At 41.7% G+C, this 25,416-nt stretch overlaps 1 protein-coding gene and 1 long non-coding RNA gene across 17 annotated transcripts in view; one reads left to right on the top strand and one right to left on the bottom strand.

Moving 5' to 3' along the window:
- The window catches only part of PPFIBP1 (PPFIA binding protein 1), a 171,675-nt gene that overhangs the window by 125,246 nt on the left and 21,013 nt on the right, over positions 1 to 25,416 (bottom strand). The gene's annotated exons all lie outside the window — the stretch shown is intronic.
- On the top strand, positions 1,910 to 12,231 carry LOC128316375 (uncharacterized). Of its 2 annotated transcripts, XR_008300192.1 has the most exons (5): positions 1,910 to 2,231; positions 5,210 to 5,430; positions 10,199 to 10,324; positions 10,492 to 10,777; positions 11,736 to 12,231. It is a non-coding gene; the product is annotated as an uncharacterized LOC128316375 (long non-coding RNA). The 2 variants fall into 2 exon arrangements; XR_008300193.1 differs by lacking the exon at positions 5,210 to 5,430.

Here is a 25,416-nt window from a genome sequence, read left to right as displayed (position 1 = left end):
GCAAAAAGATGTTCATAACAGAATCCTACATAACAGTAAGTAACTGGAAATATCTGAATATCCACTGTTAAAGGGACAGTAAACGTCATACTGAAGACCATGGAGAAACAAAATACACCTTCAAGTGAAAACAACAGAATTCAAAATATCTATACTCTACCCCTATATAAAACATTTAGACCTGAGCACAAGAATAACTGAGGTGATGGAGGTGCGTGGGGAATAGGGAAGAGAGGCTTCTAGACTGAGGGGCAGTGAGTACAAAAGCGGAGTTATAGCTCAACATGGCGCCCTCAACAGTTGGATCAGAAGACACGGTCAGTGGGCCATGCCAACTATGTCCATTGCACGGTAGATAATACCAGACTTCCTATTTCTAAGGAAGGAAGACCAGATTTTACTAGTAATTTCATGAATGGATTGAAGCCAGCTAGTCACACAAAACAAAAGAGGTCGTTGAAGGAAGCCTGGGAGCTCCACTGCCATGAGGCATCCTCCATTCCTGGTGTCCTGCCAACGACTGCAAAGTATTACAGTTTACATATACCCAGGCATGTGGATGGACGGATTATGTTATTATAATTTAACCAAAACAACCTCCATGAAATGGACAAGTGGTTTTATAGGACCCACAGATGGATGATAGTATCAATAAGGTAATAAGCGCAAGTGAACATAAACTCGTGAATCTGATACCTCTACTTGTTCAAACCACACAACCATACAGTAGTCCTTGTCCCTCTAAAGATGACATTGTCACAGTGACAAAGTTTTCTCAAAGAAACATGTGCATTCGGAAAACAGAACTTTGAAAATATTTCCATCATTATGACATTTTCCTCGCAAATAATGTCACATCCATCAACTGCTCCTATCTGTACTCTCTAAAAATGTAGACACAGAATTTTCTAATCTGCCTTACAACTTATAAAATTAGGACTTTTAGTTTTTAAAGTCCTATTAAAAATAGGAAAACGCAGCATGTTCCCATTCTTTCATAAAGAAATGATTGAAGTTCTTTCTTAAAAGGGCAAATAATAGTTGCCATGTATTGAGGGCTTACTGTTTATTGGGTCAGGCACTGTTCTCAGGGCTCGATGTGTGTTAATCGCTCAGTCTTTAACACTATCCCTGATGCAGAGACTATAATTATTACAATAATCTTATTTCAGAGATACAGAGACTGAGACACAGATTATACAAATTCCAATCTGGTAAATAAACAAGACAGGATTCTAATCTACATAACTGAACCCTAGAAGGTCTGTTCTTAACCACTCTGAATACTGCACTAGGTTACAATTTACTGGCTGATTTCAACCAAACCTTTGTGCAGCTGATGGGTAAAAATGAACAAGCAGTGAACAATGCATGTCTCCCATTTGGATCCGCATGTACTTAAGATAAACTAACTTTTTCAATGATGACAACTGAAAAAATAAGTATATGAATAAACTGAACTTAGAAACAGCGTAATTAGTGTATCACAAAGTGGAAATAGATTTTTAAAACTAAGGCAGCAAATGCAATCATATTATTCTCACTAAAATTATCACTCAGAAAAAAAAATGCCAAAAATTAGAACACTGAACATTAATGAAGATAAAACTATTTTTCGAACATAGTTTTATGTCCTTTGAATTCCTACTTTTGTGTTTACAATATCTAATATGTTAGTGTGATAATGTATATGTTAATTATATAGTAAGTACATGTACTGGAGGAGAGGCTCACAAATTTAATGACAGCAGTACCCTGGCTCAAAAGTTTAGAGATACTGCAGAAGGTTTTAAAGCAGGAGAAAACAATCAAATTTGCACTTCAAAAAGCTCTTTCTGAAGGCAACATCAGAGGATGAATTTGCCGCAGGGGTGCAGCTACTGGTTCCTGAAGGCCTGAGCTTGGCAGTGACAGGGAGAGGAAAGCTGAGAAAAGCATTTAGGACACTCATCAGTCGTGAAGGAACAGAAGTCAATGGATGATGACTCTATGGTTTCTGACTTGTGGTGACAGGGAATTCAGAAGAGAATATAAAATCAGTTGTATGTGTTGGGATGGGGGGGAAGGGGAGCAATGATAATTAAACTCTGATCGCATTGAGATCACAATGCCCTGGAACCATGGGGTGAATGCATCCGAGGTAATTGGAAAAACGGGGCTGGAAAGTTCAGGAAAGAGCCTGGGCTCATTCATGGGGGAGCTTCATCTGTTTAGAAGTGGTCACTGACAAGGTAAGTTTCCAGAAGCTCTGGAACACTTAACACATTTAAGAGGTTGAAAGAGATGAGCTTGGCAAAGAAACACATAGTATTGGCAGCCTTACGTTCTACAGGAATAAGTGAATAAACATAATCAAGTTACAATTAAGCTGTCATATACAACATACCATGTCATTATAAGAAAAAGTACATTTTCCCTATAAACCTTGATTTTAAATAGTCAACAAGTAAAAAGAATATAAAAGTGCCTAATGGGATTAAGAATAAAACCTCCTTAGGACCCAGAAAACACGAAAAAATAACTTGTGATGCTACTCTTGCTACATTTGATTAACTGCCTGGCCAACACTGATGATTCCTCTTTCCCATCAGGACCCTACCAGCCCTCCTTTGTCGTGATATAAAGATCGACTTTGGCTTTTTGAGGCAACTATGGATACATTCAATGTCTTCTCATAAGGGGAAATAAAATCTCAACTGAAAGCAAACTTTACTACATTTCCATTGCCCTTCAAATTTTTTATAATGTAGAATTTCTCCATAATGATAAAAGGATATAAACTTTATCTTAGGTCTTAGTGTCCTGACGAGGATAAAACCTCAGGGAGGCTAATCAACCCTCTCTGACTTAAAAATAGTACCACACGTTGAATTTACCAGCTCTTTTTTTCCACAAGTTTTTATTATGGACAATTTTAAAGATCTACAAACATAAGTGGATTAATACAATGAATGCCATGCACCCTTTACCAGCTTCAACAATCACTCCTCATGGTCAATACTGTTTCATCTATGTTCTCTCCCACCCATACCTCCCATATTACCTCGAGGCAAGTCCCAGAACCTGTATCATTTCTTCCACAAATATTTCAGTATATGTCTCTAAAAGATAACATAAGTTTAAGACTATTATCCTAAAATTAGTAATTAATTCTTAATGTTAGGAAAAGGAATTTCTATTTCAATACCATCACATTTCCAGTCAATGATCACATTTCCAATGGCCCTTTGAAAGTCATGTTTTATTTATTTTTTTTTAATTTATTTGGAGAGACAGAGATAGTGTGCACGTGTGCATATGTGAGCGGGGGCAGGGCAGAGAGAGAGAAAGAGAGAATCCCAAGCAGGCTCCATGCTGCCAGCACAGAGCCGAACATGGGGCTCAAACTCATGAAGCATGAGATCATGACCTGAGCTGAGATCAAGAGTCAGACACTTAACCAACTGAGCCACGCTGTCACCCCTAATAGTCATATTTTAAAAAACCACTTGTTTGTTTGCATTAGGATCTCATCAGGGTTTACCACTATGGTTGACTGATAGGTCTGTTAAGAATTTTTTAATCTACAGGTTTCCCCCTTCATCTCTTTTCTTTCTCCTTGAAGATTGCTAGGTTGAAGAAACTGGATTTGTCCTGCAGAGTATCCCACAGTCTGGCTGCATTGGCAGTACAATTTAACAATTTTAGTTCACCTTTAAAATTCAGGTGGTGAAATTCTTGTTGATATAGATACCCCACGGTGCAGTGAACAAAACCAGCATGCTTTTCTATTCTACTGACATTAAGTAATATGGAAAACAACCTGAGAGACACTATTTAAGGATGCTATAAAATTATCTTTGGGGCAGAAACAGAAGCTGGGCCCTGGACTTCTAAAGTCATATTTAGGTCATAGGAACAGGCACAGGTAACAAATGTTCCAGACCTTCCCCTTCCAACTCCCCCTAATAGTATAAAGAGGTCAGGGTGGGCTCTAGAACAATCAGGTTAGGGTGGTTCCCAGCCCCACCACTCTCCAGCTGTGTGGTCTAAAACACACTTCCTTAACTTCTCTGTGCTTCAGGGCCCTTATCCATAAAATGCACATAACATACTCCACACCTACTGTGTAAAAATACAGCAAGCTAATTCAGAGAAGGAGCTTGGCACTCAGCAAGCTCCCCCCAAAAAGCTGTCATCGTGATTGTTTTTAAGTTACTGTCCCTAATTAAAAGTGAAAATCTCCCTCTCAAAACTAAAGCTCAACTTTGAGGTACCACCTCTTTTCTTCCCCCACTAAGGGATGACTCTAAATTGAGTGTTATCCTAAAGACTTTTTGCCTCACATGAGTTCCTGCCAATTTCTGTCTATAATGGTACTTCAGAAGAAAAACTACCCCTGCTGTGGGATAATACATCATCCATATTTTGCAAACAGCAGGAGAATCAGCTGTCTTTGAACAGTCACAGAACTAATCTTCTTGGCTATTTAAAACGCATTCAAGTGAGAGACAGATTTTTTTTCCTTAGACTACCATGTGCCAAACATGGCATTTAGCACAAGCAACTTCATGAATCCTAATCTGTTGGGTTTTAAAAGGGGAAAATCCAATGGTTTCATGTTTTAATTATTAAGAACCTGAAAGTTTTCATTTAAAGTATGTATTCAGAGCCTACTACTGGGTCACATGCTATGGGGGGTTAAAAATTAATAACAGGGCACAGTCTCTGGGAAAAAAAGTCCAGTAGGAGAGAGGAGGGGTTTACTAATGATCTATAATGTAATAGAACATAATACAATGATAAGTGTCACATGAGACAGTCAAATGAAATGCAAGGGGAAAAATCAGGTGGGAAAAATAAATGAGGGTAGATAAGGGGAGCCTTTTAAGGAGGTAACAGGTATGATGAAAGACCGGACAATGTGTAGGACTTCAATATGCCAGAGGAAGAATTGGGAGAAGCAAAAAGAGAATTTCAGACAAAGGAAACAGGAGCAGGGGGGCTGAAGGGTGGGGGCATTCAGGGAACAGCAGTAGCTCTGGCTGGAGTGTAGGATGTGTGAAAGGCAATGAGAAAGGAGGCTAAGAGGACTCAATGGGACTGGATCCTAAAAGCTCTCAATGAGCAGTGGTGAGGAAGCTGGACGGATAAGTAACCAAGAGGTTTTGAGGTTTTCTGAACCAGTGACTGGCACAGTTAGAGCTGTGTTTCATATAAATTAATACAGATGCACAGAGGTGAAGGGAGACGGCCATCTGTATCCTAACCCAGAAGTCAGGCACCTCTGAGTCAAGTCAAGAAGAAAGCAAGCTACAAACACCAGCTATACTTTGGACAGAGAAAATAGGACTTGGTGACTCAAATGACAGACCTGAAAAAGAACTCAAAGTCAGCTCCAAAGCTTTGAACCTAAATGTCTGAAAAAATAGTGGCACCGTTAATGAAATTGTAAGTCAGTTCAAAGAGCTGGGATTGGAAAGCAGTGACACAATGAATCCCATTGGAATATGCTGACTTTGATGTCCCAGCAGAACACACACAGCAGGCCACCATAACCAACAGCAAAAGTGTGCAGAGATGGCCAGTGAGAGAGTCTTGGAGAAGTAATACGCATAGGATACCTCTCCTCACTTCATGTCACCACACAGGCATTTTATCATCTCACATCCTCACAAGAAGGGGGGTACAGCACGGGAAGAATTATGAGACCACATTCATTTAACTTATTACAACATATTGTCATAATTGTCCTATTTTATTATCAGTGGTCGTAATTAATCTCTCACCGTGCCTAATTTATAAGTTAAACTTTAACCATAAGTATGTACATACAGGGGAAAAAATAGCATATACAGGGTTCAGTACTATCTGTGGTTTCAGGCAACTACTTGAGGTCTTGGAATACATACCCTGTGGATAAGGAGCACCTACTGTGTTAAGTTTTTTAGGAAAGGACATTCTGAATATTTTAATGCAAATAAAAGGGAGTGGAGAGGAAACAACTGAACACCTGCTTGGGATTCTCTCTCCCCCTCTCTCTGCCCCTCCCCCTGAGGCAAGAAAGAAAATGAGTGGCCCCGGAGACAATAAATGGTTGCCAGTGAAAATACTGAAATACGAAATACATTGGGGGGGGGGGGGAGGGAGGGAAGGAAAGCGGAGCTTGAAAACCACGATGACTAGCTGTCATATTTGTTTTGTCAGCCTATAGAGAGTTTCAAACACTGTGACTGAGACTTGCAGAGATTTCAGCTAAAAAATCAGAGATCTGATTCTTCTAGAGAACACAGAACATGGGCCAACTGGGCCCCAGCTTCCATAGGCCAACAATTGCTGCTACCCACACCTGAGGCGTGGCTGGCACCCTGCGGTTCACCACGGTCCCAGTCTGCCACCACATCCATTTTAGTCATTTCAATGGCTCCTCTAGGCAACGGCTTTGTGACCCCTGACCCACATCTTTTCAACAAAAGAAGGCGATGATGTCATCCTTACAAAGTCAGTCGGGGAGTACAGACTGAGACTTGAAAACTGTGAAAAAATATTGTAATAGTCATGGAAGGAAATGGGTTAGGAAGTCCACAGGAGATGAATTGTTATCTATTAGTCTGATGAAAGGGAGCAGTGATTCGTCACTTTGCCTGGCAGTGCCCTACAGCCTGGAAGCAGAGGTCACGGGGCAGTCCTGGTATTAGGCAGGAAGACTAAGTCTGGGGTGCTGGGGAGACCTCGGTGAGGAGACTGTCTAGGACCTGCCCTTGGGTGGGGGAAAGGGAGGTCCGATGGTGCTGGTGGCCTGGGAGAACAAAGACATATCATAGGAGCAAAGAGAGACCTGGAAGGTAAGGTAAGGGTTTTCCCAGAATTTTTCTGGCAGGAACTTGGAAGTATCATCTGTATAAAAACATTAGAGGGCAGACAGACATCAGAGGCCAAGTGCAAGAACTGAGAGACTTGGGAAGGAAAGTAAAAGCAAGTATAAATAGTGCAAAAGGGAAAAGTTAGCCTTGCAAAAATTTACCTTTAGTGGATCTTCACCTCCCTGCCGTTCAACTCCTAGAAATTACATGGAATAGATTTCCACTTATGGAAAGGAAAAAAACAAAAACAAAACCAGTAAAACATGACCAGACGTCATAAATCATAATGAAGTAAGTTCAGAGAATTATATTTTTGTGAAATGAGCCATATCAATGTTAAAGACGACAATTTTTAAACTACACACTTGACTTCCCTTCCAATATCCGCAGGTACGATTTTGAAGATAAAAAGTACACTCATTCTGGGGTGCCTGAGTGGCTTAGTCGGTTAAACGTCTGACTCTTGATTTGGGCTCAGGTCATGATCTCACTGTTTGTGACATGGAACCCCATGTCGGGCTCTGCACTGACAGTGCGGAGCCTGCTTGGAATTCTCTCTCCCCCTCTCTCTCTGCCCCTCCCTCACTTTCGCTCAAAATAAACATTTAAAAGTAATACAGTCATTCTTTGTCCTTGAATACAGAGGATTGTATACATTGAGTTTTAAAGAAGGAAGGATATCAGAAGTTCAACATTTAACAAATTCACAATGTCTCACACAGCAAATGCATGTAAAAAGGGAAGAAACCCAGTGTTTGTGACCTGCCCAGTGCCTGAACCTTTAGGGTCTGTATATTCCTTAAGTCCCTTTATGTTTAAAAGAAACACACACACACACCCCAAAATGTTAAATGCAGAGAATAATTCTAGAAGGTTACACCCAGACCAGTAGTCTGGCAGCTCTGGGCAGAGAACAGTAATGGGTGGAGGTGCCATGACAGAGCACAGTGGAGGACCTTAAGCCTCCGCCTTCAATGCCAGTTACTTATTTTTACAGTGAGAATGCATTTGCAAATTAAAAAAAAAAATTTTTAAACTTTAATAAAATGAAGCTAAAGCAACCTTTCTAATAATCAAAGAAATGGAAATCAAAACAAGACCCTTTCTGGGGCACCTGGGTGGCTCAGTGGGTTAAGCACCCTACTTCGGCTCAGGTCATGATCTCGCAGTTCCTGGGTTCGAGCCCCACATCAGGCTCTGTGCTGACAGCTCAGAGCCTGGAGCCTGCTTCAGATTCTGTGTCTCCTTCTCTCTCTGCCCCTCCTCCACTCACACTCTGTCTCTCTCCCTCTCAAAAAATAAACATTAAAAAATTAAAAAAAACAAAACAAAACAGCACAACCCTTTCTTTCATGGGCTTGAAAGCCTACCGCACAATATTTGCAAAGGCGTGGGAAAACAGGAAGTCTAACAGTGTTGCTGCAGTTGTTCTTCTCTGACAGATAATGCAAGCCCATGACACAAAATCTAGAAGGTACAAAGGACCTCTTCTCAAAATTGAGTCTCCTTCCCTCCCCTATGCACCAGACACCCAGTTCCCCTCCTTGGAACCAACTACTGGTAAGAGTTTCCTGGGTGTCCTTCAGAGGACCCACTAAATCACGGGAGGGAGTGTAAAACAATACCCTTTATTGAATGACAGTTTAGCAGCATCTATCAACATTTAAAATACACACATACCTGTTGCCTAGCAACTCCATCTATGTGCCTAGATGCTCACTGCAACATTGTAGAGGTAATGAGTAACTAGACACCATTTAAATGTAAATAAACAGAGTACACCCACCCAATGGAACACTATGTAGTCATTACAAAAATGAGAGAGGGAAAAGAGGACGCTGCTAAACAAAATACCAATATGAAAGCATTTTTATAAACAACCAAAATTTCTGGATATACGTATGTGTGTTTGGCCATTGTCATGTCTGGGAGGATATTCAAACCATTTCTGTTAATTACAGACCATTAGAAATGAGAAAGGAGTGACAGAAAAGAGAAGGCTTTCATTTTTTAATACTATATTACTATGTGAATTTCACAATGAAGACAGACTGCGTTGATGACTTAAGAGTTTTAAGAATTGGGGTGCCTGGGTGGCTCAGTCAGTTAAGTGCCCAACTCTCAGTTTCAGCTCAGGTCATGATGTCACTCTTTGTTATTAAGTTCGAGCCTCACGTCCAGCTGCGTGCTGATGGTGTGGAGCCTGCTTCGGATGTCCTCCCCCTCTCTCTCTGCCCCTACCCCACTTGTGCTCTCTCCTTCTCTCTCTCTCAAAATAAACAAACTTAAAAAAGAAAATTTTAAGTGCTCAACATCACTCGTCATCAGGGAAATACAAATCAAAACCACAATGAGATACCACCTTACACTTGTCAGAATGGCTAACGTTAATAACTCAGGCAACAACAGATGTTGGCGAGGACGCAGAGAAAGAGGATCTCTTTTGCATTTTTGGTGGCAGTGCAAGCTGGTGCAGCCACTCTGGAAAACAGTATGAAGGTTCCTCAAAAAACTAAAAATAGAACTACCCTACGACCCAGCAATGCACTACTAGGCATTTATCCAAGGGATACAGGTGTGCTGTTTCAAAGGGACACATGCACCCCCATGTTTATAGCAGCACTATCAACAATAGCCAAAGTATGGAAAGAGCCCAAATGTCCATCGAGGGATGAATGGATAAAGATGTGGTAGATATATACAATGGAGTATTACTCAGCAATCAAAAAGAATGAAATCTTGCCATTTGCAGCTACGTGGATGGAACTGGAGGGTATTATGTTAAGCGCAATTAGTCAGAGAAAGACAAATATCATGTGACTTCATTCATATGAGGACTTTAAGATACAAAACAGATGAGCATAAGGGAAGGGAAGCAAAAATAATATATAAACAGGAAGGGGGACAAAACATAAGAGACTCTTAAATATGGAGAACAAACAGAGGGTTGCTGGAGGGGTTGAAGGAGGGGGGATGGTTAAATGGGCAAGGGGCATTAAGAAATCTACTCCTGAAATCACTGTTGCACTATAAGCTAACTTGGACGTAAATTAAAAAATGAATAATATATTAAAAAAAAAGAATTTTAAGAATTAAAATAAAGCTAACAGAAATCCATATTGCATAGATGAAGCTGGCATCTGTAACAACATCCTGCGTGTATGTTATTAAAAAGACAAAGATATGGTAGGTGCACACTTGAATATCCAAGGACTGGCCCAGTGAACGAATGCACGATTATACAAAGGATGAATGGGAATCCTGTGTGCAGAGGAGTGCAAGAGTCCCAGAGCTGGTGAGGGAGGCAAGAATGGCCTAGCCACCCATAACATGCAAGTTTCTTTCTCTTCTTATAGACCCAAATTCAACTTCCATGAAGTGACTGAAAATATTGGGGGTGGACAAAGAAAGGTGACAGGCATGGCAAGAAAGACATCTAATAAAAGTATTCTTTGGGGCACCTAGTTGGCTCAGACTGTAGAGTGAGTATACACAACTCTTGACCTCAAGGTTGTAAGTTCGAGCCCCATGCAGATATCACTCAAAAATAAAATCTTAAAAGAAAAAATAAAGGGGGGGTGGTATTCTTGAACACAGGAATTCCAAAAGATCTCCAGGAATCTTCCTAAGTCCACTTTCTAAATTTTAGCCAGAAGCCAAACTTCCTTCCTGAAAAGGTGGGCATCAAGTGTAGAAGATAAACTTTAATCCAAGAACATGCAGTACATTTGTCACGAGGACGTGCAGCAGAGATGAAAAGGCTGACAAGGCAGAGTTAGACTACTAGAATGTATCAGTGTCCCTCTATCTCCAGTGCTGATCAAGGGAAAGGATGCGTTCACTGATTCCATGGAAGTTTCCCAGTCTGGCCGGCAGATAAACCCCTGAAAAGCAGAATGCCCTACAAGGCAACATTCATTCAGAATCGGATGAAGGTTGGTAAATGTCTTTTCCAGCAGCTATGCCCCAACGCTCTTCAGATGTTGGTCTTCTCTCCCACACTCCCTGGATTAGTTTTCTGTTGCTGCCACAACAAATGACCACAGATTTAGCTGCCTAAATACCATTTGTTTGTTATCTCACGGTTTCTGTGGGTCAGCAGTCTATGGCCCAGCTGGGTCCCCGCTCTAAGCTTCACAGGCAGAAATCAATGTGGTGGCAGGGCTGTGTTCCTTTCTGGAATCTCTGGAGATGAGCTCATTCAGATTGTTGGCAGCATTAATCCCATGTGGCTGTAAGACTGAGATCCCCTTTTCCTTGTTGGCTGTGGGCTGTGGGCTGTGGGCTGGGGGTTGGCCACTTGGCTTGCAGCCTCCTTCAAAGTCGGCAATAGCAAGTGAGCCCCCTTCATGTTCCTCCCCGTGGGTCCCCCTCCCTCCACTGCCTCCCTCTCTGCCCCATCTCTCTGACTGAATCTTCAGCTTTTCAAGGCTTATTAATTACTTACCTTGGGTTCACCTGGATAATTAAGGCTACCCTCCCTATCTTAAGGTCAGCTGACTACTGATCTTCACTCCATCTGCAAAGCTCCTACACAGCAATACCCAGATTAGTGTTTGCTTGAACAACCAGGAGACAGGCAGGGCATCCTAGGAGGGCGTCTTTAGAATGACGCCTACCAAGTTCGTTTATACTCTGAAGTGGAAAAAATAATGACCCAAGGATTCCAATCTACCTGGATTTTTCAGAGTATGATAATGAACTGGCACTGGTTTTACATGAATTATTTTGATGAAACCTACAAATAACTCTGAATAAATATTATTATAAACACCTTTGTAATCAACAAAACTATGGCTTAGAAGTTAAGTGAGAACACAAGAGCTGGAAGTAGAATCAGAATGAAATCTGGTTTCAGCTATCTAAAAAAGCTCATTTCCTTTGATGTTTCAGAAAGCATGGCACAATTGTGACTTTAAAAAAGGAGTGGCTGCAGGGCGCATGGATGGCTCAGTTGGCTGAACGTCTGACGTCGGTTCAGGTCACGATCTCATGGTCCGGAGTTCGAGCCCCACATGGGGTTCTTTGCTGACCGCTCAGAGCCTGGAGCCTGCTTCAGATTCTGTGTCTCTGTCTCTCTCTGCCCCTCCCCCATTCATGCTCTGTCTTGCTCTCAAAAAAATGAATAAACATTAAAAATAAACAAAAATAAAAAAGGAGTGGCTTAGTAAGGATACTGATACTTAACAGGACTTAGTAACTAAGTGGCTCTATAAGTTAAAGATGGAGGACAAAATAAAATCAAGCCCAGCTACCACTTAAAGGACAAACTGAGGATTAAGAATTAATTTAGGGGGGCCACCTGGGTGGCTCAGTCAGGTAAGCATCTGACTTCAGCTCAGGTCATGATCTCGCAGTCCATGGGTTCGAGCCCTGCATCGGGCTCTGTGCTGACAGCTCGGAGCCTGAAGCCTGCTTTAGATTCTGTGTCTCCCTCTCTCTCTGACCCTCCCCTCCTTGCTGTTTCTCAAGAATAAATGTTTTAAAAAAAATTTTTTTTTAAAGAAATTAATTTAGGGGCCCCTGGTTGGCTCAGTCGGTTAAGCATCTGACTCTTGATTTGGGCTCAGGTCGTGATCTTTCTGTTCGTGAGATCGAGCCCCACATCAGGCTCTGTGCTGATGGCGTGGAGCCTGCTTGATATTCTCTCTCTCCCACTCTCTCTGCCCCTTTCCCACTCATGCTCTCTCTCTCTCCCTCTCTCTCTCTCAGAAATAAACATTAAAAAATTAATTTAAAACTTATTCAAAATTTAAAAAATTACAAATAGCCATATAATGGGATACTAGTCCTAACGCTAAGGAGGCCGCAAAATACCGTGTATATGACTGTGCATGTGTCTGTGCACAGGCATGTATATATGTTCACACACACACTCACTTCCACTTACTTTTTATTCAACAAATAGTTATGCAGCATCTCCTAAGTATCAGACAGTTGTTAGTTGCTAGGCATAAAGCAATAAACAAAGCCAAGTCCCTGCCTAGAAACAGCAAATAAATAAACAAGTGAAAATATAAGAGATAGTGATAATTCCATGCAGAGAAGAAAGCAGAGTGAGGGAAGAGGGAGCTCAGAAAGGAGGGATGTTATTTTATATAAGCTGGTCAAGGAAAGCTGCATTGATGTAGTGCCAGCAGAACACAGTCTTGAAGAAAACGAGTGAGCCATTCAATTCTACAGGCAGAAGGAACAGAAATTGCAAATGCCCTGGGGCAGGAGTAGCTAGCAGAATTAGAGGAAAAGAAAGGAGGCCATTGTGGCTGCAACAAAATAAAGGAGGAGGGGAGGAGCTGGAGGAGAGGTCAGGAAGTTAGGGAAGGTGGGGGTGGGAGAAGATGCAGGAATTTTGTGTCACTGTGAAGACTTTGGATGGGATTTCCTACTGAGGAAGACGAAACCTCATCAGAGTTCTGCACAAAAGAAAAATGGCACCATTTTTCCACAAATAAAGAACTGAAGTTCAAAACACCAAATCTAGTAATAATTACCTCCCTACGATGAGATGATTATTTACAGACCCGTTTTCCAGTTGTACTTATTATTTTCAAAGAAAAGTTTTGGTGCATAGGATCTCAAGTTAGTTTTTAAGGGCTCCAAAGTGAACCTCACAGTGGCTCTCGTGGGACAGAATGGTTAGGTTCTCCAGCTCTGGACCAGGAGGGCTGGATTTGGTTACTGATTCCGTGCCCATTCAAGTTGCCTGACGACTATCTACCTCAGTACACTTAGCTTCATACTGAGGTACTAATGCCCGCCTCATCTGACTGTCTACAGGTAAGTCAAACCCTCACACAGTACTCAGCTCATAAGAGCACACCCCCCCCCCCACCGCCTCCCGCAGAATGGTATCTGTCAGTATTACCTCCAACCATGTTCCAACCAGATCTGCTTTAAGGAACAGCTAATATGTTAGGAGTAATTGAGAGCATGCATTGGGCACAGACCATGTGTTAACCTGGGCTGTTTCCTTTCATCTACTCTCTGCAAGCTGCTCTCAAGGATGATACCAGGCTAATCTAACTTAATACCAAAAACCCAGACTGACAGAATCCATTTGGCAACAAACACCAAATCCAAACCAGCAAGACAAACAGACTCACTTTGCGTTCAATTCATCCTTAAGGTTTTGTGAACTCATCTCTGAGGCAAATCTTTCCATTCCTCCTCTCAAGTTTTTCAGACAAGATTTAAAAAACAGCCAATAGTTTGAACTGAAAATGCAGGATAACGAAAACCGAGGGAAAAACCTCGGATTTTCCAAGACTAACAAAAACAATAACATCATTTTACACAAGAACAAACTTCTGACTACAAAATTTGAAAACACTCAAATACACAGAAATTTCCACGTATAATACATACCTATCATGTCAACACAGATTCTCTTGGCAGATAAAGAATATTACACAGACTTTATTCTATCACTACAGAAAGCCTCAGTCACTGTCATCCGACATTCTAGTTTAAATGGCGATTTTAGTGCTTTGTTTTCTGAGGAGGACGAATAAACAACTTTACCATCTCCTGGTCTATGTGTCTGCTCTAGAGAATGTCAACTTGGCCCAATTACATTTCTTTCTCGTGTAGGGAAATAGCAGGGTTTGTACCACACTGGTGCTGTATGTGTGCAGAGAAATTTCACCATTTAATTTTCATGTCTGGAAGGAAAGGAGCTTATAATCATGCTGCGAGGTATAACTATAATTAGGTTTCAAATACCACAGGTATCCCTATGATCCAATTTAAAAATAACAGAGAGTTCTGGTACTGTGTTATTGGGTTGGCTTTTTTTTTCCCCCTTGAACCATCACATTCCTCAAACCTCAGGAATCATGAGAAAACCTTATCGCTGAAAAAGTGTTTTTAATTAAAAAAAAAAAAAAACTAACACAAACTGTTATTAATATTTAGCACCAATAACAATTTCATACATACGTGTAGATGCTTAAAAATCATCATTATGGCTGAGTTATAACCAGCAAAATAGGTTAATGGCAAGTTTAAATTAATAAGCTTAACTTTATTACCTCTGGTGATGCTAATAAGATTTTACAATAACACAGCTTCCTAACTGTGAGGCCACACGGTGTACATTATACATGCTCCTTTACACTTATATTTTGCAGAAGATGAAACACATATACAATTTATAGGTCTTACTCAAGTCTAAGCAGCAGTTTTGTATTTGTGTGTTTTTTGTGGGAGGAAGGGGAGGAGTATATACTCAAATGTTTTTCCCCAACCACATTCAAAAATTGAGTAAGACAGTTCTTGCCCTATATAAGATAGTATGTTTGATACGTAACATGTGATACTCCATATAATTACACATATGCCCACTTTTCTATACTGCTCCCATTCTGGAAAGGAGACAGAAAATGAAAACAAGCACTCCCAATTCTTGGTTGTATGATCTGATTACTAGAAGTAGCCCTGTTCATTTAAAATCAGTTAGTGTGGGGCACCCAGGTGGCTCAGTCATTAAGCTGCCAACCTTGGCTCAGGTCATGATCTTGCTGTTTGTGGGTTGGAGCCTCACATCATGCTCTGTGCTAACAGCTCAGAGCCTGGAGACTGCTTCGGATTCTGTGTCTCCTTCTCTCAACCCCTCCCCTACTCACACTGGCTCGCATGAGCTCTCTCTCTCTCTCTCAAAAATGAATAAACTTAAAAAAAAATTTTTTTAATAAATAAAATCAGTTAGTGGTTCTAAACACCAAATAATACTGAAAACACCAGGAAAGCATCTAGAGAAAAGACAAATCTACAAGACACAGAGTATGTAAGCATGCTAATCAAGCATTTGTAAAATATCAAATGCCTAATAATCTTATTCCAAAATATTTCAAGAGCCAACTTCCACTCAAACATACCCACTGCATTACAAAAATCCCATGAATGTATAAATTGTACACGAATACCCAAAGTCATACAGAGCATGGTAAGGCCTTGTTGACTCAAAAAACTGACTCCAAGAAATAAAGAAATAGAGCTTCAAATAAAATGGGATCCCTTAAATAACTGAGTAATTCCCAGCTCACAAGATTATAAGAAAACAAACAAAATTTGGGAATCTATTTGGAAATCTGTAGGGGAGAGAGAACTTTCCTGAGCACTTAGAAATTTAAGAAGGCAGTTCACATTCCAGTAATTCCAGGTTTGTCCCCAATAAATCTGTACCACTCATTGTTCATTAAAAAAAAAAAACAACTATGGGGGGTGGCATTTAACACTTAGATAAAATGTAATATGTCTACAGTGTTGGAAATCTTTTGTGAACTGACCTAACAGTAAAAAATAACATGAGTATAGAAGCTAATATTCAAAAAAAAGAGCTCTTTTACGTAACAAATATACCCATGTAAAAATCTCTATCAAGTATCATTCTACAGATGGTTTTAAGTACTTGGTAACCACCTTCACATTTTAATTTTTCAGATTATTCCTGTTCCTTGTACAAAAGTATTAATACCATGATGTTACTCCTCAAAACTTTAGTTTGACACAAAAACGCTCAGCAAGAGAAGAAAACATTTTCCTTCATGAATTCAAAAATAACTCAAGCTATGAGATTTCTAAAGCAGACTCCTTTTTCTTTTTCCTAAAATACCTATGAAGCCAGTCATGGAGGATTATCAAATAACATGACTTGATGCAATTTCAGATTCTGAGATTAAACAAAATCCAAGCTACTTGGCCAAGTCAGTAAACAACTGGACAAAGCTGAGTTTTGGGGGAGGGGAGAAGTTGCCTAAAAGGGACCTTGGCGATTTTAAGACTCTTAACTCCTCTTTCATCCCCTTCCCTCCAAATACATATGCGAGAGCAAATGTAAAATAATCACTTCGCTTAGAAATGCAGGCCTACACAGATTAATTTATTAGCTTCCAACAATCCAACAATTCCAAGAAGTAACCAGTTTGAAATCTGAAGCAGAGAGGTTAGATGATTTATCAGTAATTCTGTAAGTCATTCTTCCAACTTGCTCTCTTCTGGTCAACGTTGGATGTCAGGGCTGTGTTTGTCTAAAAGTACCATACAGAAAGAAAACTGTTCCAAAGCAAGACAAATCTAGACAGAATGAAAGTTTCCTGTTCCTTCGGTAAATGATAATTCTAATGTGGACAATATTCAAATCTTGGGAGAAAGAAATAATCAACAGGAGATTCCATTTTGAATTCCTAACTCCTTTAAACCTAACCTCATACAAATCTTTCACAAAATCTGTGTAACTTATAATGCAAGCTAAGCCCACAACAGCTAGTCTTAAACCAATGTTCTGGGTATCATCAGGATAGCTTCTGTTTGGTGATATCTCAAAACTGGTTTTTCAGTCTGTAATAATAAATGTTACCATTGACAGAGAATGGAAATACTGTTAACGATTAAAGTCTCATAGTTCTTTCAGTATTTATGTGTTTTATTAAAACACAAATATGCTCTTTGTCACTCCCAGATGGCCATGGGAATGTCCATATTAGCCATCTGTAGGTCAAAAAACCTTATAGTTAGCCATGTAGGAAATAAAAAAACCTACACTGGACCTTTGGTTTCTCCAGCAGAAACCAGAGTGTGAACCACAACAAGATGAGCAAAAAATGAGCAAAAAATGCTTTACTCTAAAAGCAATACATGTACTCAAGGAACAGTTTCAGTCAATGGGCTAATAGTTAATATCAAACTATTCTGTATTCACTATTCATAATTCAACGTAAGTTTTCACAATTTAAGTTCTAAACACTAAATGTAAGTTTAACATTGACAGTTTTTTTTTCAATGCACAGCCTATTTCAACCATAAGGCTATTTTTTAAGTTATTCATAATTTTATGTAAAATGGTGTTCAAAAAGCTTAAAAGAATAAATACACTTGGGTCAGGAGATAGAGATCAAGACAATTAACATAAAATAGGGGCTTCCTCCTTCCCAAATAATATTTCTGAAAAAGATCTGAGTCAATGAAAATACAAGCTTGCCAACAGGTAAAAAGTTTTAATTCGGTCTTTGCAGTGCTGCATCATAGCCAAGTGACCGTTACTCTTTAGAGAAAGGGGAAAGAGTTGGGTTAAAATATCTTTTGCCTTCAATCCTGATTTACGATTTCCTCCACAGAAAAGCACAATTTCTGCCAAGCAGAGAAACACAAGGCTTAACTTTCCATTGGGGGGGGGGGGGGGCGGGAGGGGAGGGTGGACCCGGTAGCAATCTTTTTTTGCATAAAATAATCACTTTTATGTAGCTCACTCATGCAAAACACAAAACCAAACAAAGGCATCAGGGATCTATAGTCCTGGCAGGATCTGCAAAAACAAGAAACGAGAAAAGCCACGTTAAGACACATTTCCAGAGCTCTTTCAGCTTTCATCAGAAACCAGCAGTTCTACTTTCCGTGGCCTGTGCCACAGACAAGGGATGCCTTTCTTCCACCATCCTATCTCTCTGAATAAAACAATTTTTTAAAAGAACCAGAAGGAACCAGCTATTTTACAAAAGCACAGAACCTTATCAAAGTCTAAATGTTTTCTGACGCATCTCAACGAACCCCCACCACCTCCTTGAAATGACTATACTCACTCGGGTACTGGAAGGGCGTGCCTTCCCTGAGTCATTTTGCCCACCTCACCCCAGCCTCATCTCCCTGGAGGACTCTCCTCAGGGATCAAACAATACAAGCTCTTCTGCTTGGCAAGCTGACAGAAGTTTTATAGTAGCAGTCCTGTCTCCTTTAACTTCCTAGGACATCAAATTCCGGTTCTTCAAAACACTCCTAATAGGTCACAATTTCCAGATCTCTGGTCATAGTATCTCCCCACCCCAAAACTGGCAACGTTCCAACGTGGCACCATTCCTTAAAATGGAGCGGATGGGGTCTAGCACAAGAATCTCCAACACAGAGCACAAAGGGAATGTTCTCTCCAGGAAACTGGACACTGATTACATTATATCTGCTAAATGTGGTAAGGTTAACTTTCCTTAACTCTCCATTGCCACAGCATCACATTTGTGCTCAGTGACAACCCCCAAGACGCCTTCGTCAAACCAACTCATCTTCATTTTTACGGTTTTTTTTCTAAAGTTTATTTCTTTCTGAGAGAGAATGCGCACATGAACAGGGGAGTGGCAGAGACAGAGACAGAGAGAGAGAGAGAGAGAGAGAGAGAGAGAGAGAGAGAGAATCCCAAACAGGCTCTGATAGCACGGAGCCCGATGAAGGGCTTGAACTCATGAACCATGAGATGATGACCTGAGCTGAAATCAAGAGTCGAACGCTGAACTGACCGAGTCACCCTGACGCCCCTTTAGTTGCCTTTTTTTTTTTTAATTTTTTTTTTAACACTTATTTATTTTTGAGACAGAGAGAGGCAGAGCATGAATGGGGGAGGGTTAGAGAGAGGGAGACACAGGATCTGAAACAGGCTCCAGGCCCTGAGCTGTCAGCACAGAGCCTGACACAGGGCTCGAACTCACGGACTGTGAGATCATGACCTGAGCTGAAGTCAGCTGCTTAACCGACTGAGCCACCCAGGCGCCCCTTTAGTTGCTTTTTTAAATATAAATTCACAACATATAGCCCTGTGACATAAAATAGTACCAGCTTCACTTCACCATACCATCTCATAAGGATTATTTTCTGAATTCTGTTGCCAGTGGTCTCTTCCAGCTTTGTTTCAACCATCACTCCCAATTACTGATAAAAAATGCTGAGTAAAAACTCTGTGGTGAGCACTTCGAAGTACCGAATCATTTCCTCCTAATGCACATCTTTCTTTACCGAAGAAAATACCAGTTTTCCTAAAGCAAGTATTTTAAATAGAATGAACAGCTTCACCAGGCTGAGAAATCTGGTGAATGGCAATATGTAAGGAAGGAATAATCAATTTAAAATCGTTTTTGTTAAACAGAGCATGACAGCTACCTCTACCAGCACAAACGTCTCTACTACAGTTGTCTTGATTACACCAGGCTGTGTGTTAGCTCCAGAATGGAACAGAAGTCTTAACAGGAGTGCCAGCTAATGTCTACAAGTTAACCAGATGGGAACTGTTAAATACTCTTGGGATCAAATTTGTTGAAACACTGGTATTCCCAAAAGTCACCTTCTTGTGCCCTGTTCAGTTCTATGAACAGCAGGTTTATTCGAAGCACAAGCAAGAGCTGCTTATCAATTGCCTCTTTAATTAGTTTTTTAAGTAACACACATACTTCATGGGACGCCCGGGTGGCTCAGTCATTTGAGCACCCGACTCTTGATTTCAGCTCAGGTCTTTCACGATCTCGGTTGTTGAGTTCGAGCCCCGGGTCAGGCTCTGCACGGACAGTGTGAAACCTGCTTGGGATTCTCTCTCTCTGCCCCTCCCCCCTCAAAATAAATAAATACACATTTAAATAAATAAATAACACATATAATTCAGAAAGCACTCTCTAGTTGTTCAATTTGAAGGACTGGAGAAGGGAAGAGAAGTAGGAGCTATTATTTGATTTTTGGCCACAGCCAGCTCCATCTCAGCCCTATTCCAACAGAGGATCTCTCCGAAAATGTTCTCAAAGGTATAGAGAATTACTAAGGGAATCAAATGAGGGCCAGCAATGTCAAAGATGTGAATGGCACTCTCTGGAGTCGTGCACGCTGAGTCCCTGAGCATAAGGCCCAAAGTGACCAATGTACTTTTGAAGGGACCTTTTCCTTACCACGGATAAACTGTGTAGACAAGAATTGTTTTTTATTCAGCTCACAAATCACCAATTCATAGGAAACCCATTACCCATAAAGAGTTAGCCACACACCACAAAGGCTCCTTGTGGCGAACTCATCAAGCACCAGGGACTTTTCCAACACATCTCCAGCATTTTGGTGACATCCACAGAGAGAAAACTTTACTGAGCACTCTTGGGTTTCTGCAGGCTGATCCGTCAAGTCAGCTCATATAAGCAGATGGGTTATCCAGCAGGAAAGCCAACGGCCTTCATCCTCTGCACAGCTAAGAGAGCAGGAAGCCAGAAAAGGCTGGAGAAGAACACTACACAACAGGTTACAAAACAGCATTCCCACAGAGCCCTGAGGAGCACATTCCCCAACCCAGCTGGACTGAGTGATGATAGAGGCAGTATTTGTCAGATCAGACAGACTTGTCAGTCACCCACTCAAAGTTCTGCTCTCTTCCTATCACTGTAAGTCCAAGTTCATCTTTATTTTCAATGTCCCCCAGCCCCCCACCTAGGGCAGTGACCAGGGCCATGCCATAGCATATTAAGTTCAGTGTTACCAGACAGCCCTCAGCCAGAGGAAAGAAGAGCCTTTTACCCGTGAGACAGGGACTTGGAGTCACAACTAGAATCCCACCTTGGTACTGTGGGCTGAGTACGAATGCATTTTTCCTCCCCCGTCCTCAGCCCCATCTGAGGGCTCAGTCCCAACCTCAATGTTCCATCCCACAGCTGGGCATCTCTCAAAGCAACCCCAACAGTCTTTCTCTGCTCCGGGCGTCCCTCCAATCAACCTATACACGGGGTCAGTGTTCCTGACCGCAGTTCAGAACCGCTCGGCTAGACACTCACTCTGGGAATGACCGTCAAGGATTATCGCAGCAAAAGGGCATCTTGACCCAAAATCAACTGCAGTTCAATTCTCCCATTGACAATAGGTCTATCTATTCAAAAGATGTGGAAGGAAAATGTTGCTGCCTTTGAAATGCAATCTGCAGGTGATCTGAATTTAAAATATACCAGCCAGGGGTGTGCCTGGGTGGCCCAGTTGGTTAAGCGTCATTGAACTTCAGCTCAGGTCATGATCTCACGGTTCATGGGTTCAAGCCCCACATCAGGCTCTCTGCTGTCAGCACGGGAGCCTGCTTTGAGTCCTCTGCACCCTCCTCTGCCCCTCCCCCACTGGTTCTCTCTCTCTCTCTCTCTCTCTCTCTCTCTCAAGATAAATAAATAAACTTTAAAAAAGAGTACCCATCTCAGTTGTCTTATTGGTGAAGAAGACAATATAACAGTATCCACCTCAGAATAACTGTGAAGAGTCCAATGCTCTTATGAAAGCACTGCCACATCATAAGTAGTCCATAAACACCAACTATTATTACTGCTGCCCTTTCAAGTCCTAACACATTAGCTGTTCTCCTATCTGTGCTTGTTTTATTTCCACCAACCAGATCGACAGCAAGTTCTTGTGTGTGATGGAACAAAAAAATAAAAAATAAAAAAAAATAACATAAGCTTTGAAATTAGTCAAGAATGAGCATCTAGGTTCTTCTATTTACTTCATTACTTAAAAAGATTTTTTTTTCACATTCCAACACTGCTGCATTTGGAATGGGTCTTACATTCAGTGAAATTGGGCATTATCTCTGATCTTGAGCAGTTTCATCTCTGTGAAACTGGTAATATCACCTTCCTCTCTCAGTGTTGTAGGAAGGCACGATAACATCATGCAAACCCCAAACACACAGCAGGCAGCCCTGGTATACCGCTTCTGGGTCCACCGTCTTGTACACAAAAGATGCTTAGGCGGTGAATAAATATTTACATGTATTTAACCGAGCACCCATTATCCATGGAGATTTAAAAATAGTGCCCAGACCCATTCCAAGTCAATGTGTGTGGATGTCCCTGCTGAAGCAGTCTCTAGAAAACATCAAGGGGTTTAAATACAGGAACTTTCCAGAGGGTCAGTGTATGGACGTCCAGAGCCCTTGGCAAGGACCTGCAGCTGTTTTTAATAACCCACCAGAGCCCTGGTAGTGTCTAATTCTCCACAGAGACCAAGCTCAGGTTCAAAGTGTGACAGTGGGCCAGCGAGTGTCAGCATTTTACAAATCCCGTAACAACTCCTGGCACGTAACAACAGTTTTAAGCTCTTACTTCATTGTGCTCTGCTAAACCCTTCACGATAATCCCATGAAATACAACCAATTTCATCCACATTCCTGTTTTCTTAGGCCCCGAGTTCAAGTCACACCTTAGTAAGTAGCAGATATCTGTGTGGTTCCAAGGCCTGTGTCCTTAACCACTATGTTCTCTCTCTCAGAGAGGTTATGCAACATCAGCTGGAGAAGGAAGCAAGATGCCCCACACTTTTGAGGTCTTGCCTTCAAAACAGCCAAATAGCACCCTCCCCAGACTGGTGTCAGACCTTCCTGCTCCAGGTGAATGGAGGCAGAAGCAGGTGGATGGGTGGGGCAGTTCCCTGTAGAGTGGGTTTCCAAGCCCCTTGGTGCTGCCTCGGTCCTCAGACTCCAGTCAGCCCTAACAGGCAATGTTTTCTGTTTGACCTGTCTCCATTTCTCTTCTTCCTGACTTATTTCCCAAAGCTCCAGGCAACACCCTCCAGATCACCTCTGGTTTTCCATTTTCTTGATAGAGGCTTCCTCCATCTTGTTCTTTGTTTAAATTCTGGTTCTTCAAAGTTTCTCTTCCAACATCAGTTATTTCTCCCTACACAGTACCACACTACTTGGCAAAGAAACTCTTCTTGAATCATCCTTTGCAGAAGTGAGTCATAACAAAAAGTCGTAGTTGGGAGATTCCCCGTCTGAACTTTCCAGAATGCCAGTGCACATGTGTAGGCATGTCACAAAGACGGAAAAGCCAGAGGAAGACACAGACTACATTATAACTTGCCTTGCCTGCTCCTTGCACTGTGAGATCACCGTAGGCTCCAGGGACCACACTGAGAAAGACCATCCAAGTGGAGAGTTCAAGACGACACAGTGCACGTGTTCGACAGACTCACCTCAGCCCTTCCGGTGCGGCAGAGTCACTATGCTACATTAATTTCTTTCTCATCTGAGGAAACCTTGCAAGTTTGTTTTATGCCATCTCCCATTTCCAGGCAATACGATAAACTGGCTGGCAGCTCATCGACTTGACATGCAATCACCAAATCGCCACATCCCTCCAAGAGGTGAGATGTGTGTCTAACACAGAACCTATCACCATGGCAGCTGCAGTTGTTCAGTTTCTGAATAAGGAACAGTGACCTATTTCTCTCTCCACTACACCTGTAACAGAAACAAACAGGTTAGTAACATCTCGTGTGACTCCCATTACAGAGCTCCCGAGCAAAAAGACAAAGGATACAAGGGTTACACAGGAGCTGACAGGAACTCACTGGGAAGTGAAACCCAGTGGTCAGAACACACACCTTGGCTCTGTGCCAGCCCCAAATCATCAGCCTTCCCTACCTCCGGGCCCCACAGCACACTCAAACTACAGAGATGATGGGCCAGCAGAACCCACCGCCTCCTTCACTCACTAGAAGATAGAAATGATGAAGAACCATGTTCACTTTTGCAGATATGACTTAATCTGAGGTTGGAAAAGACGCAGGACTTTACCCTCGCTTACCCATCCCACTTACACCATGCCAGACAGTTTCAGATATTTGCGGAGTACAACTGGCTCTTGGAAATGCCAGAAAACTCACTCATTTTTTTCAAAGCCCATTAACTTATCCTTTGGCAACAGAACTCCTAAATTATCATCCTCAACCACACTAAAATGCCCTGTCAGGTGACCGGAACTTCGACAGAAGCTATACTCTCCCATTATTTCCCCTCCGTCCATAGGGTCCCCTAGAAAGTTCCAGGTTTGATGGTTTGTGTGCCTTAACCTGCTTGCCTGACATTTATGGTGATGAACCACCAATTCTATAAAATCAACTTGAGTTAGATATCCCAGAGACAAATTCATTTATGCACACATACGATTACTACGATTACTACTGTTGATTTATCATTAACCTCTTCCTTCAGTTTTGCTATGGGATCCAAGTTTCTAGCTTTGCAGATAAAGAGACTTACCATATATGCTGAGATTTTGGTGTTCTCTATTACTGTTTAATTTTTTAAGGGGTTAGATTCTTTGGGACAGGGGAGTGGACACTGGTGTGCTCCACTCAAATCCCAGTTTTAAAACTTTTGTTTATTTATTTTGAGAGAGGCAGAGACAGAGCAAGTAGGGGAGAAGGCATAGAGAAAGGAAGAGAGAATCCCAAGCAGGCTCCGTGCTGCCAGCATAGAGCCCAACACGAAGCTCAAACTCACGAAACTGTGAGACCATGACCTGAGCCAAAACCAAGAGTCAGACGCTTAACCAACTGAGCCACCCAGGCACCCCCGAACCCCATTTTTAGATCCAGCTGCTGACAGCTCACAGGGAAAGCCCCCAGCCAGCCACAGGACACTGCTTCACTCAAGGTTAAGCCACCAGAAGGGGTGCCCAGTTGCCAGCAATGGGCTGATTCAGGGATACACACGTCCAGCTCCTTGCCTCCACAGGGCCATCCCAACTCGAGAGTTCCCCTTAAGCGCAGCTGGGGCCTCCATTACTGCTGATCAGCTGTATTGCTGCATTGCTGATCAGCTTCTCCTCCACCAAATCCCACTGCCTTTTCCTCCCCCCTAAAATCCCTCAGCACCCAACTCCTGGGCTGAGCATGCTTCCAGTGTACCTCAAAGACAGGCTGTTTTCTAAGGTCAGCAAGTTATTTTTAAAATTGTACGAGGGAGTTACAGGTCCTAGACATGTTCCATCAAGACATGCTATCAGAGGTCCAATGAAGGCCGAAA

This window comes from Acinonyx jubatus, chromosome B4 (assembly GCF_027475565.1).
Source record: "Acinonyx jubatus isolate Ajub_Pintada_27869175 chromosome B4, VMU_Ajub_asm_v1.0, whole genome shotgun sequence".
Taxonomy (NCBI): Eukaryota; Metazoa; Chordata; class Mammalia; order Carnivora; family Felidae; genus Acinonyx; species Acinonyx jubatus.
The sequence above is the reverse complement of the archived record's forward strand: the minus strand, read 5'-3'. Positions and strand labels throughout refer to the sequence as shown.